We start from the raw sequence: 21487 nt of genomic DNA, 5'->3' as shown, positions 1-21487 counted from the left end.
TTATGTAAAATAACAAAGTATGTAAATATAGAATTTTTAAATAAACACTGGCTCCCATATAAATTGAAAATTAATTATCAAATTTATTAGTATAAAAAATTTAAATAAAATGTTTTTTATACTTCAATATGTTTTATAAACATTCCAGTTAGTGGGTTTGTAAAATATAAAAACATGTATGTTAATTAAATTACAAATATAAAGGATTGTGAAAAGAGTAATATAATTATCAATTATCAAATATACATAATTTCTTCATCGTGAACAACTTAAATGTAATACGAATTGCGTTTACAATCTCAACGGTGCACTTTGATCTTCTCGTACAACATTAAAATAAAAGAATAAAACACAAAACTAAAGAACGTTTAAATATTCTAATAGCATTGAAAGACGTATGTTTATAAAGATAACAAGGCCCTGGACGTGTGTGTGTAGGTATAATAAAATAGACGCGGCTATATAAACTTCATTTGAAATACCGGCTGAACTCAAAAGAAATCATATTGAATTTTGATAGCCATTGCGTTGTACATGTATACAACAATACAACATCAGCGCACACTTCTTGAATTTAAAGTATCTGACAAATCTCTTTTATGCTCTTCACTTCCTCAGAATGAAATTCGTATGTTGACATCCAAATAAAAGTGCAAATTTTGATGTGGTTCAGATATATCGATCGCTAAATATAATCTCTCTTTCTTTAGACGTACGTATACATTTTCTGGTTATAACATCTGTATTATATTCACAGGCTACGTTGGATTTTCCCTTCCTCCGTGTTACACACATAAAATACATACAACACTCGATGTCATACTAAATGAAGCTCTCTCCTGGAATTTCCCGACATAATATCATTTGCGAATCTGCAAATTTATTTATATTTTTTGCAACTACTTCTTTGCCTTATTTAATAACGTTTATTTTATAGAATTTTATTTTTTTACGGTCGTTAGAAGTTTTTTTTTATATGCAGCTCCTTCGGTTCTTGAATAAACTCGATTAGTTTAAAGAGCCGGGACCAATTAGAATGGTTATAAAATAAATGTGACAGCCCAATATTAACATATTTTACTCATAATATTTTATTTAAACGACAGTTTTTATTTTATTTATTATTCACTCTCAAAAAATGGTTTAAAATAATTGTTTTTCCACTTTATAAACAGATTAAAATTAGCTATTGAGGAAGTAATTTATTAAATGTGTAAATCACTGTGAATATCTATAACTTATTTTTCATAATTTTATTTGTTACAATTGTTAAATGTATATTACATTTAATTCCTTTGGTTCTTGATTAAACTCCATTAGTTCAAAGTGTCTGGACCAACCAGAGTGGTCATAAAATAAATGTACCAGTACAATATTAACATATATGACTCATAATATTTTCATTAACGAGAGTTGTTCTAAACATTGTCGTCATTTTAATTTCATTTATTATTTAAACTGAAAACTGATTTAAAATAATTGTTTTTTCCACTTTTTCAACTGCTTAAATTTAGCTTAAAATTAAGCTATTCAGGAAGTAATTTAATTCAATGTGAATATCTATAACTTATTTAACACAATTCTATTTGTTACAATTGTTAAATGTATATTATATACAATTTTTTTGGTTCTTAATTAAACTTCATTAGTTTAAAGTGTCTAGACCAACTAGAATGGTCATAAAATAAATGTAACCAGTACACTTTAACATATTTTACTCATAGTATTTTCATTAACGAGAATTGTTTTAAATATTTTCATTATTTTTGTTTCATTTATTATTTATACTGAAAACTGATTCAAAATAATTGTTTTTTCCACTTTTTAAACTGATTAAATTTAACTGAAAAGTATGCCATTTATGAAGTAATTTAATTAAATGTGCGATTCACTATGAATATCTATGACTTGTTTTACACGATTTTATTTGTTACAATTGTATAATGTATATAATTTTTTTGGTTCTTGATTAAACTCCATTAGTTTAAAGTGTCTGGACCAACAAGATTGGTCATAAAATAAATGTAACCAGTACAAATTAACATATTTTATTCATAATATTTTCTTTAACGAGAGTTGTTCTAAATATTTTCATTATTTTTGTTTCATTTATTATTTATACTGAAAACTGATACAAAATAATTGTTTTTTCCACTTTTTCAACTGCTTAAATTTAGCTTAAAATTAAGCTATTCAGGAAGTAATTTAATTCAATGTGAATATCTATAACTTATTTAACACAATTCTATTTGTTACAATTGTTAAATGTATATTATATACAATTTTTTTGGTTCTTAATTAAACTTCATTAGTTTAAAGTGTCTAGACCAACTAGAATGGTCATAAAATAAATGTAACCAGTACACTTTAACATATTTTACTCATAGTATTTTCATTAACGAGAATTGTTTTAAATATTTTCACTATTTTTGTTTCATTTATTATTTATACTGAAAACTGATTCAAAATAATTGTTTTTTCCACTTTTTAAACTGATTAAATTTAACTAAAAAGTAAGCCATTTATGAAGTAATTTAATTAAATGTGCGATTCACTATGAATATCTATGACTTATTTTACACAATTTTATTTGTTACAATTGTATAATGTATATAATTTTTTTGGTTCTTGATTAAACTCCATTAGTTTAAAGTGTCTGGACCAACAAGATTAGTCATAAAATAAATGTAACCTGTACAAATTAACATATTTTACTCATAATATTTCCTTTAACGAGAGTTGTTCTAAATATTTTCATTATTTTTGTTTCATTTATTATTTATATTGAAAACTGATTTAAAATGATTGTTTTTTTTTCCTACTTTTTAAACTGATTAAATTTAACTGAAAAGTAAGCTATTTATAAAGTAATTTAATTAAATGTGTGATTCACTGTGAATATCTATGACGCGTTTTACACAATTGTATTTGTTACAATAGTTAAATGTGTATTATATACAATTTTTTCGGTTCTTGATTAAACTCCATTAGTTTAAAGTGTCTGGACCAACTGGAATGGTCATAAAATAAATGTAACAAATACATATTAACATATTCTACCCATAATGAAAATTAATCTATTGAGGTAGTAATTTGTGATTCACTATGAATATCTGTCACATGTTTTGCCCAATTTTATTTTATACAATTATTAAATCTATATTATATACAATTTCTTCGGTTGTTGAATGAACTCCATTAGTTTAAAGTGTCTGAAACAACTGGAATGATCAAAAAATAAAAGGACCAGTCTAACATAAACATATATTATTCATAATATTTTCCATAACGAGAGTTGTTCCAAACATTGTTTATTTAATTTATTATTTCCACTGAAAATTGATTTAAAATAACTGTTTTTCCCACTTTATAAATTGATTCAATTTATCTGAAAATTGAGCTATTTATGTAGTAATTTAATTAAATGTGTGATTCACCATGGATACCTATAACTTGTTTAGCACAATTTTATTTTTTACAATTGTTAAATGTATATTATATACAATATCTTTGGTTGTTGAATAAACTCCATTAGTTTAAAGTGTCTGGACCAACATAAAATAAATGTATCAGTACAATATTAAGATACTTTACATTTTTTCTTAAAGACATTTTCATTATTTTTGTTTATTTATTATTTTCACTGAAAACTAATTTAAAATAATTGTTTTCCTCTTTATAAATTGATTCAATTTAGCTGAAAATTTTGCTATTTATGTAGTAATTTAATTAAATGTGTGATTCATTATGAATATCTGTAACACGTTTTGCCCAATTATATTTTATACAATTATTAAATGTATATTATGTTATATACAATTTCTTCGGTTCTTAAATAAACTCCATTAGTTTAAAGTGTCTGAGCCAATTAGAATGATTTTGAAATAAATGAGCCAGTCCAATATTAATATATTTTCCTTAAGGAGAAATTTCTTATTATTTATTATTTCTACTGAAAACTGATTTAAAATAATTGTCTTTTTCACTTTGTAAACTGAACAAATTTAGTTGAAGTTTTTCAATTACCAATTTAATTAAATGTATGATTCTCTACAAATGTCTACAACTTTATTAATTTTCATTAAGCTCATTGCATTTAGTTGAATTTCTACAACTTTAAAAAACTGTTTCTCGAAACTCGTATAAAAGCCAAGACACGAATACTTTTTGCCTCTGTTCCTTTGATGATTTATAATATTATACTAAGACATAATAGAGGCACATAATTTTTGGAATACAGAAAACAGTTTTGTTTATGGCTCACCTAGAGAATGTTTCCTGGGTACTATTAAATTATCATTTAGATACTCATAAACTATTATTGTTAATTACATGTGATCCTTGTGCTGCAATGCAGCTTACTTAGCTATATTAAATTGTTATACAAGATGGATACATCGTACAAAGTGGCCATAAATAATTTCCTGTTGATTTACAATCGGTCGACAAACAATTTTATTAAGCGACCTCAATTTTTTTTATAAACACCCCCACCTCAAAAGTCGCCTTTTTTTGTAACGTAATTTTCACTCTATTTGTATAATTATTAAATCGCATGTAAACATTATCGGTTTTAATGTGTTGTTAACTTTCGAGATAAAGAAGCAATTTAAGTATTGCGTGCTTAAAAAATTGTTTTGATTTAAAGACCAATGAATGTACGCGTTAATGGTCAACTTCTAATAAGTTTGTGTTCAATTACGTTGATTAAAGTGTAACAATGATGCCATTTACTACGCCACTAGCTATTGTAGAAAAAAGCATAATTGATTTATAAATCAATAAAAGTTGCCCATACCATATATATATATATAGTATATATTGTACAATTGCGGAACACAACAATAAGAGTGGAAAGCCGAGGAAACCAGTGTGGGAAAAGGCAAAGACAGTTTACAAATCGATAGTGGAATTATCGATCGGCTTGTATCGTCGAAGAAATTGTAAATAGTTTAGAGCATGATCTTTTTGAAATATTCAAAGCACGTGACGTGGATTGTGGTCAAAATAGGCATATAAATTTTTATAAAAACACAACCCGAACGTATCGGGCAAATATTTAACAGATTTTTTCTTTGATTTATTGCTAATGGAAAAACGGCTCCGCCATAAATTCGGTTTAATTCTAAACACAAGACAAACAGAAGGGAAAGACCCGAAAGAAATGTTTAATACCTTTTTACTTGATTGTGTTGTTTTAAGTAAGATGCACTTTGCGAAGGCAATTTCCATTTTTATGTTATTTAAAGCATTTTAATAACCTAAAAGGGAAAACAGGGCAATATTCAACTCAAATACCGGAGGTAACCTCCTACCGGAATTTCTTAAGGAGGATTAAAATCAACTTTTAATTATTATTATGTTTGATAACATTGATCTTAAATAAAATTTAATCTATTTTTAGACTAAAATAGACTGCAAAAAATAATAAAGATAATTCTAATCCATTTTTTTTTTAAATCAAACAACTTTTAATAAACATTTTTGTCATTCATATGTTTTATTAATATTATTATAATTATAAATATAATAATAATATTATTTAAAATAAGAAAAAAGAAACAAATTACATAAAGTATAATATCAATTATATTTCAATAATATCAGTTATATTTCTCTATATAAATAAATTGAACGAAACTAATATTTTTTTAAATATAAATAAAAATTTACAATATTAATTTTATAAAAAGAATTATGACAATTCTAATAAACTATAAGAGTAATAAAAATAAGAAAGATAATGATAATCATGCCAAGAATGATAATGATAATTATGATATAATAATAATAAAAATGACAATAATAATCATAATAATGATAATACTGATTACATTATTAATAATAATAATAAAATTATGATAGGCAATGATAATAATGATACTGATAATAATAAAGATAATAATGATAATAATTATAATAATGTTAATTATCATCGTTATTATCTATAATAATAATCTATATAAATAAATTGTACGAAACTAATAATTTTTTAAATATAATTAAATTTACAATATTAATTTTATAACAAGAATTATGATAATTCTAATAAAATATAGCAGTAATAAAAATAAGAAGGATAATGATAATGACAAGAATAATAATGATAATTATGATAGTACTGATTACAATATTAATAATAATGATAAGAATGTTAATAATGTGATAATAATAATTTTAATGATAATAATGTTAATAATAATAATGATATTATTATAATAATAATATTAATGATAATAATGATAATTATAATGATACTAATGTTAATGATAATGATAATAATGCTAAAAATGATAATAATAATAATACTATATATAATATTGGTAAAATAATGTTAATAATGATAATACTTTAAATAATAAAGATAACAATAATAATAACCATGATAATTATAATAATAATGATAATGATAATTATATTAATAACACGAATTATGTACATAATAATAAAAAACTAACAATAATAATAATAATAATAATTGCTTTATTGTTCCCATAAATTACATAAATTAGAATTAATTCCATACATTGAAATATACAAAATACAAAAAGTTTACTAAAAGTAAAGTTTAATAATAATAATAATAATAATAATAATAATAATAATAATAATAATGATTATAATTATAAAAATAATGATAATTATGATAACGATAATATTAAAGATAATAATTATAATAATGTTAATAATAATAATAATGATAATAATAATAATAATAATACTGAATGATTAATGATAATAATGATAATAATAAAAATGATAATAATGTTAATAATAATGATAAGAATCATAATAATAATGATAATGATAATGATAATCATTTTAATAAAAAAATTATAGACAATAAAAAAATAACAATAATAATAATGAGAAAGGTAATGATAATTATGATAATAATGTTAAATAATTTATGTTTATAATTATAATGAATAATAACAATTATATATAATAATAATATAATATCAATCAACAATATAATTTATTTATATAAGTTTTAAAATTAATATTAATTAACAAAAAAAAAAAGTTATAAAAATTATATTTGCAAATTTGAAATATTAAATTTTTTCTTGTTTGTAATAATTAATTAGTTAATGTATAACATTAAAAAATAATTTTTAATTTAAATTAAAAATAAATATAAAAAATTAGAAAAAATGTATAGAATAAAAAATATTATAAAAAAATTAATATATTATTTTTTATAATATGTCAAAAATATTGCTACATAAAAATAAATTATTTAAATATAGTTTTAAGTTTAAATATATTTTAAAATAATTTTATTGTAATTGTTATTGTGTTAAGTCCGTTAATATCAAAAATTCCGCATAACAAAATAATTGAAATCCATATTTTAAACACAAATTGATAATAATACAAGGCTACGTGACGTAAAATCAAATCAATCAATTGATTAAAATAAATTATAAATTCGAAAGAACATTTTTATTATATCCGGGCAAAATTTATTTTCCATCTAAAAGAGATTTGACACGATTACAGAATAAACCACTTAATAATAATTAAAAACGTGAAATTGCTCAGTTATTTAAAGTGGGATCTCCTCTCTGCCGGTCTCGACGTTTTCACTTTCGTCCGAAGTTACCACGCCATTCAGATCACACCGGATTTATGTTTCCCCGGACCTTTAATTGATCACACCGTTCGACAAAATTGTGGGTCAGGAAGTGTATGTGATTTGAGACGTTCGGATTCTTGAATGTTTCCAAAACGCAAATTCCCCCGCGGCGACGTTATTTTTAATTTGGATTTTCGACATGAATATGTATGATTGGGGCCAATTTATTTTTTTATTGTTATCACCGGCAAGGCACTTGACTGTTGCCATAATCCGGGCCGAGGCTCAGCCCCCTGGCTTTCTTGTAAAATAACATTTTTGTCCTGTGTAACTAAGTCATTGAGTTTCCCTTTTAATATTTTATATAATAGATTCTTTTCCGTATTATCTTCTACACTTGTTTTCGTCCTGAACACGCAGGGCTATTTTATACTATAAAAAGATTTTTTCGCCGAGGATACACTGATTTTATGCATACTTTCGCTTATTGTATCGGAAAAATATCTATCAGCGTCGCAAAACGGATTTACGAAAAGATTGTCCCGTGAACGGGACGTTGGCCTTAATTAAGTCTCTATCATAGGTGCAATTAAGGGGGGGAATAATTTAAAACACTATTAAATTGGGAAATTATCTGAGGACAAGTTGGGTAGTATAAAGGTTACGATCACAGAAACCGGTACGTATTTAGGGTGAGTTTCTGAATATGCCTCTAAAGTTTCGGCACTAACCCCAAGGATGTTAAAATTACTATATTATATTCTCCTTAACAAAATTAAGTTCCATAAAACGCATTTTTAAGCTACACGCAACTTTCTAACAAAATATATGTGATAATATCAAAGTAACCCTTAGAATAAAGTCACAACTACATTAATATGACCCTTTTTATGCAGATTAGGCTCGTTCGTTGAATTTAAATTTCTTGGTGACTAACTCACACACAACCTTATATTTTATTACGCCCAAAAATACGCGACCCTGATTACAAATATTTTTAACTTGGAAATTAAATTAATCCCAGGTTTGAAACTTTTTTAAAACACACACACACACACACACACCGGACAAACGTATGGGACAAAAGACTTTTTGGAATAGTTAATCTGTCGTTAATGCGGCACAACACGGAATATAGTTGAGTCCAACGAATACGTTGTTCTGTTTGGCTGTTTATATCTTTGTTGTCCGTGTGTATCGATTCCGGCGGACTCGAACAACTTTTTGAACTTTTCTTAATTTACCCTATAACTGCCGCCGTAACTGAGGAGGAATGTTTTTATTTGGCGAATTATTTGTGTTCGTGACTTAAATTTAATATTTTAATTATTAACACAACACTAAAAAATATTTATACAACTTGTTGTCTAAAGTTTTCCAATAAAGTGTAGTGCACATTTAGTAATGGAAGTACACTTGGCAAAATTATAAAAGTGCTCAATTTGTTTTAATTATATTAGTGAATTTTTAATTGTAATTAATTTTAAGGGTTTGAAGAATTTAATAATAATTTTTGATACTTATATTATTTTTTGATTGTCATATATTAAATTGACAAACGATAATTTAATTGTCAAATAAAAGTTGAGATTGTCATTCTAATAATTATTTATTGAATATATGTTTAACGAAATTTTACTCAATTTTATTAAATATAATTAATTTTAAACAAATTGTGGTTTATTTCACTGACAACAATTAATTACAAGTTATTGATTGACGTAATAAATGTATCTGTAGACGGTTTGACAAAATAATTGGTCAGAAATATTATCATAAATTAAAATGACAATCAATAATTTATTTAAGTGTTAAATAAAAGTTTAAAGTATCACTTTCTAATAATTATTTATTGAACATGGGTGTAAAGAAATTTTAGGTAATTTTATGAACAATTTTTATTACTGAGAAAAATGGTTTATTTCACTGATAACAATTAATTACAAGTGACAAGTTATTTTAAAAAGTGACAGTTGTCACTGGTGTTGACTGTCGTAATAAATATATCTGTAAAAGGTTTGACAAAATAATTGGGCAGAAACAAGTTGTTTTCTCACAAATTAAATTGACAATCAATAATTTAAGTGTCAAATAAAAGTTTAAAGTGCCACTTTATTATAATTATTTATTAAACATGGGTGTAAAGAAATTTTAGCCAATTTTATGAACTATTTTACTTTACCAAATTTTTATTAATGAGAAAAATAATGGTTTATTTCACTGATAACAATTAATTACAAGTGACAAGTTATTTTAAAAAATGTCAGTTGTCACAGGTGTTGACTCGTAATAAATATATCTGTAAAAGATTTGTCAAAATAGTTAGGCAGAAACAAGTTTGTTTTTGCCATAAATTAAATTGACAATCGATAATTTATTTAACGGTCAAATAAAAGTTTTAAGTGTCACTTTCTAACAATTATTTATTGAATATGGATGTAAAGAAATTTTAGTCCATTTTATAAACTATTTTACTTTAGCACAATTTTACAACTGAAAAAATAATAGTTTATTTCACTGACAACAATTAATTATAAGTGACAAGTTATTTTAAAAAGTAACAGTTGTCACAGAGTTATTCATTAACGTAAAAAATGTATCTGTAAACGGTTTGACAAAATAATTAGATCAAATAAAAGTTTGAAGTGTTACTTTCTAACAATTATTTATTGAATATGGGTGTAAAGAAATTTTAGTCAATTTTATGAACTATTTTACTTTAACATATTTTTATTACTGAGAAAAATAATGGTTTATTTCACTGACAACAATTAATTACAAGTGACAAGTTATTTTAAAAAGAACAGTTGTCACAGTTGTTGATTGACATAGTAAATGTAACTGTAAAAAATTTGACAAAATAGTTGGGCCGAAATAAGTTGTTTTTGTCATAATTTAAAGTGACAATCGATAATTTATTTAACTGTCAAATAAAAGTTTAGAGTGTCACTTTCTAATAATTATTTATTGAACATGTTTGTAAAGAAATTTTAGTCAATTTTATGAACTATTTTACTTTAACACATCTTTATAACTGAGAAAAATAATAGTTCATTTAATTACAAGTGACAAGTTATTTTAAAAAATGACACTTGTCACAGGTATTGACTTACGTAATAAATATGTTTGTAAAAGGTTTGGCAAAATAGTTGGGCAGAAATAAGTTGTTTTTGTCATAATTTAAAGTGATAATCGATAATTTAACTTTCAAATAAAACTTTAGAGTGTCACTTTCTAACAACTATTTATTGAACATGGATGTAAATAAATTTTAGTCAATTTTATGAACTATTTTACTTTAGGACATTTTTGCAATTGAAAAAAATAATAGTTTATCTCACTGACAACAATATTTTACTTTACCACATTTTTATTAATGAGAAAAATAATGATTTATTTCACTGATAACAATTAATTACAAGTGACAAGTTATTTTAAAAAGTGACAGTTGTCACAGTTATTGATTGACATAATAAATGATTGACATAATAATGTATGTAAAAGGTTTGACAAAATAGTTAGGCAGAAATAAATAGTTTTTGTCATAAATTAAATTGACAATCGTTAATTTATTTAACTATCATATAAAAGTTAAAAGTGTCACTTTCTTATAATTATTTATTGAACATAGGTGTTAAGTCAATTTTATGAAGTATTTTACTTTAACACCTTTTTATAACAGAGAAAAATAATGGTTTATTTCACTAACAACAATTATTTACAAGTGACAAGTTATTTTAAAAAGTGACATTTATAACAGGTGTTGACTGACGTAATAAATGTATCTGTTTCTGTCATAAATTAAAGTGACAATGAATAATTTATTTAACAGTCAAATTAATGTTTAGAGTGTCACTTTTAATAATTATTTACTGAACTTGTCTGTAAAGAAATTTAAGCCAACTTTATCAGCCACTTTACTTTTATATCTAAGAAATATAATGATTTAATTTGCTGTCAACAATTAATTACAAGTGACGAATTATTAAGAAACAATGTCAATCGTCACAGGTGTTGATTCACGTAGTAAACGTATTTGTAAAAGGTTTGACAAAATACTAGGGTCGAAATAAGTTGTTTTTGTTATTTTACTCGATTACACACTCGAAATGAGGTAAAACGAACTGTGCGTTAAATAAAGTAACCAGTTTATTAAAATATTGAATTTGCTGCCTTTGAATAAATATCGCTCTCGAGTTTACCAGGAATGCTATTTATCTCGACGCAGAATTGTTAATTGTTGAACCACGCAAATTTACTTAACAACAAGGATAACAAATATACGTACTGAAAGTAATAATTAAGAAATTTTGTTTGTTCCTAATTTAATACGGAACACATATTATGTATACTGTTAGTAATATTTTGTGACTAATTTAACCTTAATTCACGGGGCGAGAGCGGCGAGATAAACATTTGTGTAGTGAACACGCCCATTACAAATAATCTATGTCATGTTTGATTTTCACTATACAATCTTGGGACTAATTAGAATTTTAATTAAAGGTTTCAGTATTTATGCACGTTTTGTGTATATTCAAAGTGGATCGGTTAATTTTTCATTAACTCAAAAACGTTTAAAAAGAGAATAATTAGTTTGATTAAACTTCTGGCATGTGAGTTTAACAATTACATGTTTACCAAAATCAACCGCGAGACCGCAAATTAAAACTTTATCTTCATTGCACTAAACGTACATGAATTATTTGCAATGTTTGGACAAAAATTACAAGTATAGCAGAATACAAATCGTTCCACTAAAATTACAGAAAATAAACACGAAAACGGCCATTACTGAAACAACAAACGTTTCATAATTTATTTACTGTGGTTTATTGTTCTCTGTATAAATTACTTTTAAATCATTAAAACTGGGATATGTTTCTTATCAACTTTGTATTAATTTAACTATAAAATTAATTTTCCCTTGTGTGACTTAAAAGCTTGAGCTTTCCATACCATGATAAAATTATAAAAAGTAAAAATTAGCAACAGATCCTTTGAATGAAAATCATTAAAACCAACATATTTATGTGTGTCTGCGAAACAACTTTGTTTAAATCCAAATAAGAGCTTTTTTTGTAAGCTGTGTAATTATAAAGCAACGTCTTGACTTTTTGTTACGAGGATTTAAAGCTCGAGCTTTCGACACTTGGAAACCTGAGATATTGCTTTAATGCAGATAAATTTATCAACTACGAATACACGTTACTCATGTTTCATAAAAATTTAACAGATTTCAAAGCACAAAACCAACTATTACTGAACGTTGCCAACTTTACGTCATTAAACTATCTACAATAAATCTAAAGTGAGTCTTTATTTTTATTTATACATAACATCTTGTTGTATTTATGTTATGGAGCTTTCAATACTAGTGTTTAATAACAAAATTAACATATTGTGAAGTACAATTTATCTTGCTGTCGTTTATTGCTTTCTAAATAAATTACTTTGAAATATTAAGACCAGGATGTATTTAAAACAGCTTCTGTTGATTTTCGGTTATGGAGATTGAAAGCTTGAGCTTTCAATGTTTTAAAAAATCAACGTATTGCTTAAGTACAAAGGTTTCAAGTAAAATTACGAAAAGTAAAGATTACAACCACTATTACTGAAATATAAGACGTTGACAATTTATTTCCAGGCGTTTATTGCTTTCTAAATAAATTACTTCGGAATCCTTAAAACCAGGATATTTATGTATGTCTTTAAAACGACTTTGTATAAATCTAAATAAGTATTTTGTTATACTAGATAATTATAAACAAACACCTCGGATGTGAAGATTAAAAACTTGTGCTTTCGACTTAAATGTGTCCAATTTCATCAAATATGACGTTAATGTCCTGCAAAAAATTTCACGTATTTCAGAGTACAAAGAGCTGTCTGTAACAGTACAAAAAGAAAGCATTACAACCACTATTGCTGACTAACAACGAGTACAATAAACGTTGACATATTATAACTTGCGGTTTATTGCTTTCTGTGTAAATTACTTCAAAATTAATAAAACCTGGATATGTACGCCTTTTCAACAACTTTGTAGGAAACTAAGTAAGTCATAATTATTCACAAACATCTTCTTGAGTTATGAGTGTTAATAAAACCTTCAGCTTTCGATACTTGAGAATCCAAGCAATTTCTTGAATGCATAGTTTTACGTAACTTTGGGCAAATGTAAATTGACCTTTTTAATCTATTTTGGAGTACTTAAAAGCGCGGAATGTAAGAACAATCCACTCGAGCACTTTTATCGCAAATTTATTTAAAGAAAACACTGGGCAAACTTAAATGTACAAATTTAAATTAAAATACTTTTCAGTGGCTATAAGCACACCCATTTTTCACTTGTGTAATACAAGTTTCCAACGTACCGGAATGATTTTAAGACTCGTGTGGCCTTAAGGTTATTTAAATATGAAGCTAATAGTGTAGGAGTGGTTGAAATAATAATCTTTGTACGTGTACAAGTTTTATCTATAAAATTGTTTCGTTTAACAGTATATAATTGTGGTCCCTCTTCATTCCCCATCTAAGCAACGTAAAGTGAATAATATTTAACTAAATCTACAGATTGGAAACACAAAATAACAGTAAATTTGTAAGTACAAAGTTTGTAAGTAAGTATAAAAAAATGAGGATTACAACCACCATTACAGGAGGATTGTACGTTGATAATTGTCTGCTGTCTTGCTTTCCTGAAAAAATTACTAGGAAGTCATTAAAACCTGAATATTTATGCATATATTTAAAAAACATTGTATAAATCTAATTAAATCTTCTGATAAACTATATAATTACAATCAAACACCACATTTTTATTTTCAGTTATGAGTATTAAAAACTTGAGCTTTCGACCCAAGGAAATCGAAACTTCAGTGTGCTCACAATCAGCTTTTTTAAACGTGAACAGACCTTACCAATGCACAGTAAAAAATTTCACGTGTTTCAGCGTACAAAGCGCTTCTGTTAAACTGCTAAAAGAAAACATTACAACCACTGTTACTGACTGACAACAATACAATGAACCCTGACATATTATCTTTAGTGGCTTATTGCCTACTTTATAAATAAGTTCAATGTTATTAAAACCTAAATACGTATGTGTGTCTTTCAGCAACTTCTCAGGAAACTAAGTAAATTCTTTAATTAACCTAATTATAAACAAACATTTTTTTTAATTTTCAGTTATGAACGTGAAAAACTTGAGCTTTCAATACTTGAGAATCTGAGCAATTTCTTGAATACATAGTTTTACGTAACTTTGAGCAAATGTAAATTGACCTTTTTAATCTATTCTGGAGTACTTAAAAGCTCGGAATGTAAGAACAATCCACTCGAGCACTTGTATCGCAAATTTATTTAAAGAAAACACTGGGCAAACTTAAATGTACAAATTTAAATTAAAATACTTTTCACTAGCTATAAGCACACCTATTTTTCACTTGTATAATACAAGTTTCCAACGTACCGGAATGATTTTAAGACTCCTGCGGCCTTAAGGTTATTTAAGTATGAAGCTAATAATGTAGGAGTGGTTGAAATAATAATCTTTGTACGTGTATAAGTTTTATCTACAAAATTGTTTCGTTTAACAGTATATAATTGTGGTCCCTCGTCATTCCCCATCTAAGCAACGTAAAGTGAATAATGTTTAACTAAATCCACTTATTGGAAACACAAAATAACAGTAAATTTGTAAGTACAAAGTTTGAAAGTAAGTATAAAAAAATAAGGATTACAACCACCATTACAGGGGGATTGTACGTTGATAATTGTCTGCTGTCTTACTTTCCTGAAAAAATTACTAGCAAGTCATTAAAACCTGAATATTTGAGTATATATTTAAAAAATATTGTATCAATTTAATTAAATATTCTGATAAACTATATAATTACAATCAAACACCATTTTTATTTTCAACTATGAGTATTAAAAACTTGAGCTTTCGACCCAAGGAAATCGAAACTTCAGTGTGCTCACAATCAGCTTTTTCAAATGTGAACATACCTTACGTGTTTCAGCGTACAAAGCATTTCTGTTAAACTGCTAAAAGAAAACATTACAACCACTATTACTGACTGACAATACTACAATGAACCCTGACATATTATCTTTAGTGGCTTATTGCTTACTGTATAAATAACTTCAATATTATTAAAACCTAGATAGGTAAGTGTGTCTTTCAGCAACTTTTAAGGAATCTAAGTAAGTCCTTTAATTAACCTAATTATAAACAATTTTTTTTTTGATTTTCAGTTATGAACGTGAAAAACTTGAGCTTTCAATACTTGAGAATCTAAACAATTTCTTGAATGCATAGTTTTACGTAACTTTGGGCATATGTAAATTGACCTTTTTAATCTATTCTGGAGTACTTAAAAGCTCGGAATGTAAGAACAATCCACTCGAGCACTTTTATCGAAAATTTATTTAAAGAAAACACTGAGCAAACTTAAATTTACAAATTTAAATTAAAATACTTTTCAGTGTCTACAAGCACACCCATTTTTCACTTGTATAATACAAGTTTCCAACGTACCGGAATGATTTTAAGACTCCTGTGGCCTTAAGATTATTTAAATATGAAGCTAATAGTGTAGGAGTGGTTGAAATAATAATCTTTGTACGTGTACAAGTTTTATCTATAAAATTGTTTCGTTTAACAGTATATAATTGTGGTCCCTCTTCATTTCCCATCTAAGCAACGTAAAGTGAATAATATTTAACTAAATCTACAGATTGGAAACACAAAATAACAGTAAATTTGTAAGTACAAAGTTTGTAAGTAAGTATAAAAAAATAAGATTTACAACCACCATTACAGGAGGATTGTACGTTGATAATTGTCTGCTGTCTTGCTTTCCTGAAAATATTACTAGGAAGTCATTAAAACCTAAATATTTATGCATATATTTAAAAAACATTGTATAAATCTAATTAAATCTTCTGATAAACTATATAATTACAATCAAACACCACATTTTTATTTTCAGTTATGAGTATTAAAAACTTGAGCTTTCGACCCAAGGAAATCGAAACTTCAATGTACTCACAATCAGCTTTTTCAAACGTGAACAGACCTTACCAATGCACAGTAAAAAATTTCACGTGTTTCAGCGTACAAAGCGCTTCTGTTAAACTGCTAAAAGAAAACATTATAACCACTATTACTGACTGACAACAATACAATGAACCCTGACATATTATCTTTAGTGGCTTATTGCTTACTGTTTAAATAACTTCAATATTATTAAAACCTAAATACGTAAGTGTGTCTTTCAGCAACTTCTCAGGAAACTAAGTAAATTCTTTAATTAACCTAATTATAAACAAACATTTTTTTAATTTTCAGTTATGAACGTGAAATACTTGAGCTTTCAATACTTGAGAATCCAAGCAATTTCTTGAATACATAGTTTTACGTAATTTTGAGCAAATGTAAATTGACCTTTTTAATCTATTCTGGAGTACTTAAAAGCTCTGAATGTAAGAACAATCCACTCGAGCACTTTTATCGCAAATTTATTTAAAGAAAACACTGGGCAAACTTAAATGTACAAATTTAAATTAAAATACTTTTCACTGGCTATAAGCACACCCATTTTTCACTTGTGTAATACAAGTTTCCAACGTACCGGAATGATTTTAAGACTCCTGTGGCCTTAAGGTTATTTAAGTATGAAGCTAATAATGTAGGAGTGGTTGAAATAATAATCTTTGTACGTGTATAAGTTTTATCTACAAAATTGTTTCGTTTAACAGTATATAATTGTGGTCCCTCGTCATTCCCCATCTAAGCAACGTAAAGTGAATAATGTTTAACTAAATCCACTTATTGGAAACACAAAATAACAGTAAATTTGTAAGTACAAAGTTTGAAAGTAAGTATAAAAAAATAAGGATTACAACCACCATTACAGGGGGATTGTACGTTGATAATTGTCTGCTGTCTTACTTTCCTGAAAAAATTACTAGCAAGTCATTAAAACCTGAATATTTGAGTATATATTTAAAAAATATTGTATCAATTTAATTAAATATTCTGATAAACTATATAATTACAATCAAACACCATTTTTATTTTCAACTATGAGTATTAAAAACTTGAGCTTTCGACCCAAGGAAATCGAAACTTCAGTGTGCTCACAATCAGCTTTTTCAAATGTGAACATACCTTACGTGTTTCAGCGTACAAAGCATTTCTGTTAAACTGCTAAAAGAAAACATTACAACCACTATTACTGACTGACAATACTACAATGAACCCTGACATATTATCTTTAGTGGCTTATTGCTTACTGTATAAATAACTTCAATATTATTAAAACCTAGATAGGTAAGTGTGTCTTTCAGCAACTTTTAAGGAATCTAAGTAAGTCCTTTAATTAACCTAATTATAAACAATTTTTTTTTGATTTTCAGTTATGAACGTGAAAAACTTGAGCTTTCAATACTTGAGAATCTAAACAATTTCTTGAATGCATAGTTTTACGTAACTTTGGGCATATGTAAATTGACCTTTTTAATCTATTCTGGAGTACTTAAAAGCTCGGAATGTAAGAACAATCCACTCGAGCACTTTTATCGAAAATTTATTTAAAGAAAACACTGAGCAAACTTAAATTTACAAATTTAAATTAAAATACTTTTCAGTGTCTACAAGCACACCCATTTTTCACTTGTATAATACAAGTTTCCAACGTACCGGAATGATTTTAAGACTCCTGTGGCCTTAAGATTATTTAAATATGAAGCTAATAGTGTAGGAGTGGTTGAAATAATAATCTTTGTACGTGTACAAGTTTTATCTATAAAAGTGTTTCGTTTAACAGTATATAATTGTGGTCCCTCTTCATTTCCCATCTAAGCAACGTAAAGTGAATAATATTTAACTAAATCTACAGATTGGAAACACAAAATAACAGTAAATTTGTAAGTACAAAGTTTGTAAGTAAGTATAAAAAAATAAGATTTACAACCACCATTACAGGAGGATTGTACGTTGATAATTGTCTGCTGTCTTGCTTTCCTGAAAATATTACTAGGAAGTCATTAAAACCTAAATATTTATGCATATATTTAAAAAACATTGTATAAATCTAATTAAATCTTCTGATAAACTATATAATTACAATCAAACACCACATTTTTATTTTCAGTTATGAGTATTAAAAACTTGAGCTTTCGACCCAAGGAAATCGAAACTTCAATGTACTCACAATCAGCTTTTTCAAACGTGAACAGACCTTACCAATGCACAGTAAAAAATTTCACGTGTTTCAGCGTATAAAGCGCTTCTGTTAAACTGCTAAAAGAAAACATTACAACCACTATTACTGACTGACAACAATACAATGAACCCTAACATATAATCTTTAGTGGCTTATTACTTACTGTATAAATAAGTTCAATATTATTAAAACCTAGATACGTATGTGTATTTTTCAACACACTTGTTTAATACAATTTCTCAACGTACTGAAACGATTTTAAGACTCGTGTGGCCTTAAGGTTGTTTAAAAAAGCTAATAATGTAGGAGTGGTTGAAATAATAACCTTTGTATGTGTACAAAAATGTTCCTTTTAACAATATATAATTGTGGTTTCTCTTCGTTCACCATCTTAGAAATATAAAGTTAATAATATCAAAAGATCAACAACAGAAAGTAACAGTAAAATTGTAAGTGCTACGTAACGAGGGCAGTGTGCTATACAAAAAGTGGATTTGTATACACAACCCTATCAGACATGTCTGGGATATTTGGTATTTGAGAATTAAATATACAAAGGATCAGGCATCATGTTATTTGAGGAAAAAAAAATGGTTACTTTTATATGGACCTTGTACTTGAATATTATTATTCAATGAATGCGCATAACAAGGGTTGAGTGGCTGAGAGGGAAAATGGTTGATTTATTAAAGAAAAGATATGAATACCGGAGATTTGTGTTGCCTGATTTAATATTTCAAGTGAAAGATTTAGACGTAGTTTACTGTTTAGCCAAGCTTTGCAATAACTTCTTTTCATCTGACGGTGTGTTGCCTCGGGGTTTTGCCTTGCCACACGTAAATAGACCTTTATTAAAATATAATTTGTTAATCTGATCTCCTCCTTTCTGAAACGTTCATGTGCTCCCCTGCTAATTATTTTTCTTTGTTTGCAGGTAAGTCTATTGTGCTGCGCCCCATTTGTCGGCAAGTCAACGTTCCACCTACTCATCAGATAATAATAAAAAAGCAGATTAACATTAAACGCATGTGTTTAAACGTCGACAGCTTTTATACGTGAGTAATGGAAATACGCAGGCAGGAGCTTGTGTCGTCATATCCTTTATTTACCTGCTGCTGATCAAATATCTACTTTTTAAAGTTTTCATATCACTCTGACGTACCTGGCAACTAGTAATCCAGTCATAAATTACATTTTGAAGCTATTGCTCCTACACCCCGCCAGATAATCGTGTCTATGTGACAACCCTTAGTGCGATCTATCCAAAATTCCTCCTGTTATAACTAAAATTAATGTTAGTGTTTACGTTTTCAGTAAATGAAACAAAGCCGCGTGTCCCATATCAAAGCAAGACAATTAAATTCTCTTCACCGCAATTGGATTAAAGCAATCTTTTTTATCCCCGCACCCTTAAAGGACACCGACAACTTTTTCCCACTACATGATAAATAATTCCCTTTCCGTCTGCGGCATCAAAGAGATCCATCCACATGTGTATTAAGGGGCGTGCAAAGCGATTTTTCACATCATCAAATCCTCAACCATTATAAAATTTCGATAAAATGTGCTGCGCTTAAAGAATGTGTTTAAATAGCTAATCGTCGGGAAATCAGTTTGGTACGTGACCTATGATTGCGTTTACAACTTTTATCTCAGCTCCCAACAAAAACTATAGAAACATTGATCCTGTATAAAACTGTTAAATCCTTTACAAACAAGCCGCTTCCAGAACAATTATTAAACTCTTAAACTTCGCTCCACCTTGAATAATTCAATGAAATACTGTTCATTGTCTTTCCTATACGGGGACCCATTGAAAAGTTTCGGCAAATAATAAAAAAAAAGAATAACTGGATATAATTCTGTGGACCAGTTTGAAGCGGCACATTAAAATCATAAATTCAATGTTTGTTTGGCTTTAGCAGATTTAAAAGAACAATTTTGTTGCGGGAAGCAAGTGCCCAATATATTTGAGTTAATAGAGCTTTTCATTGGCATTTACTTGCCTTGGTCTTCCTTAATACAGCCTATATAGCGCACTATTAAATCCGACAGAAGTAAAGGAAGGAATGCGTAAAATAAATCCTCAATGAAGCAATTTTATGTGTATAACTGAGTGAGGGGGGCAGGATAATTTTTTCGCTGCCCGAGTGTCAAGTTTAAAATGCTTAAATATTAAGAAAGTAAATTAATTTTTAAACAGGATAAAATTTAAAAGATCAATATTAAAGGTGGCTCTAATTTAGACGATCACGGCTATGATTAATTTTTTATAAGGGAGGGTGCTGGCTGTTACTCAAAGGAAGAGCCAAGATTATCTTAGATATTAAGTTTCTGGTTCGAGGTTAGTAATTTTATTTTTATTTTATCGGGCCATTATTTTAACAGCTTGCTGGATACTCGATACATTTTATTCATTTTTTAAATTATTAAATTATATTTTGGACGAACATTAAAAAAAAAGTTTTAATTCTGCTTAAAACTTATTAATATTCAATTTATTTAGTGATCAAAAGAAATAAATTTCAGTAGAAAAATGTGATTTTTTTGCGTCGTGACAGATTTACGTGATCTACTTGATCTGAAGGATATTAGAAAAAAATAATTTTTAATTCTACTAAAAGCTTATTAATATTTAATATTTTTGTCAAAGTGTCAAATAGTTTAG

The sequence above is a fragment of the Aethina tumida genome, chromosome 1 (assembly GCF_024364675.1).
Source record: "Aethina tumida isolate Nest 87 chromosome 1, icAetTumi1.1, whole genome shotgun sequence".
Taxonomy (NCBI): Eukaryota; Metazoa; Arthropoda; class Insecta; order Coleoptera; family Nitidulidae; genus Aethina; species Aethina tumida.
The sequence above is the reverse complement of the archived record's forward strand: the minus strand, read 5'-3'. Positions refer to the sequence as shown.